This window comes from Colobus angolensis, unplaced genomic scaffold (assembly GCF_000951035.1).
Source record: "Colobus angolensis palliatus isolate OR3802 unplaced genomic scaffold, Cang.pa_1.0 Scaffold2, whole genome shotgun sequence".
NCBI lineage: Eukaryota > Metazoa > Chordata > Mammalia > Primates > Cercopithecidae > Colobus > Colobus angolensis.
In genome coordinates this window covers 17,604,911-17,605,755 of record NW_012115154.1, presented here as the reverse complement: position 1 = coordinate 17,605,755, position 845 = coordinate 17,604,911, and positions in this window count along the sequence as shown.

Here is an 845-nt window from a genome sequence, read left to right as displayed (position 1 = left end):
AAAAAAAAAAAAAAACTAAAGGCGGTCAATAGGGACCTGGTGAAATAAATTAGGTTCAGTCAATGAAAACTACAAAGCTGGCAGCTGGACGCGGTGGCTCACGCCTGTAATCCCAGCACTTTGGGAGGCCCAGGTGGATGGATCACAAGGTCAGGAGATGGAGACCATCCTGGCTAACACAGTGAAACCCTGTCTCTACTAAAAATACAAAAATTAGCTGGGCATGGTGGCGGGTGCCTGTTATCTCAGCTACTTGAGAGACTGAGACAGGAGAATCGCTTGAACCTGAGAGGCAAAGGTTGCAGTGAGCTGAGATCGTTCCATTGCACTCCAGCCTGGGTGATAAGGCAAGGAAAAAAATAAAAATAAAATAGGGTGGCAGCCGGGCGCAGTGGCTCACGCCTGTAATCCCAGCACTTTGGGATGCCGAGGCAGGCTGATTGCTTGAGCTCAGGAGTTCGAGACCAGCCTGGCCAACATGGTGAAACCCCCATCTCTACTAAAAATACAAAAAACTAGCTGGGTGTGATGGTGGGCACCTGTAATCCCAGCTACTCGGGAGGCTGAGGCAGGAGAATCACTTGGATCCAGGAGATGGAGGTTACAGTGAACTGAGATTGCATCATTGGACTTCAGCCTGGGCAACAGCGAAACTCCGTCTCGAATATATATATATATGTGTGTGTGTATGTGTGTATACATAGACACACACACATACACACACATATGTATGTGTATATATATACATGTATGTATGTGTGTGTATGTCTATATATACATATATATACACACAAAAATTAGCCAGGCGTGGTGGCACTCTCCTGTAGTCCCAGCTACTTGGGAGG